We start from the raw sequence: 401 nt of genomic DNA on the forward strand, positions 1-401 counted from the left end.
GTTCCAGTGGCGCAATCGGTCAGCGCGCGGTACTTATAAGACAGTAACCTGCAGAGTGATGCCGAGGTTGTGAGTTCGAGCCTCACCTGGAGCAGCAGAGTTTTACAGTGGTGGCTGGGGAGAAAAATGCACCCACAATGTGACAAATTAATAACAGGACACAACACGTATGAATGATTTCACCCCTATAAACACAACAGTCCTCGGCTTTCACTGAGCAGCTCCCTTAGTTAAAGTGAAGCTGTGTCTGTGTGTCCTTTCTGGAGAGACAACCTACTGTTGACGGTCTCCTCCTAGCTATAACAAGATTAACTTTAAATTCTCCATAATCACGTTACACTGCCACAATTCACCAACTGCTAAAAACAGCGGTCAGACCTACACACTGTTTGATTCAGTGT

The 401-nt window shown here is 46.1% G+C and overlaps 1 non-coding gene across 1 annotated transcript; it reads left to right on the plus strand.

Moving 5' to 3' along the window:
* trnai-uau (transfer RNA isoleucine (anticodon UAU)) lies at positions 1–94 on the plus strand. The gene is made up of 2 exons: positions 1–38; positions 59–94. It is a non-coding gene; the product is annotated as a tRNA-Ile (tRNA).
* The last annotated feature ends 307 nt before the right edge of the window (positions 95–401 follow it).

Source organism: Trachinotus anak, unplaced genomic scaffold (genome assembly GCF_046630095.1).
Source record: "Trachinotus anak isolate AG129_WGS33_773 ecotype Australia unplaced genomic scaffold, CSIRO_AGI_Tana_v1 ptg000025l, whole genome shotgun sequence".
In the NCBI taxonomy this organism is placed as follows: Eukaryota; Metazoa; Chordata; class Actinopteri; order Carangiformes; family Carangidae; genus Trachinotus; species Trachinotus anak.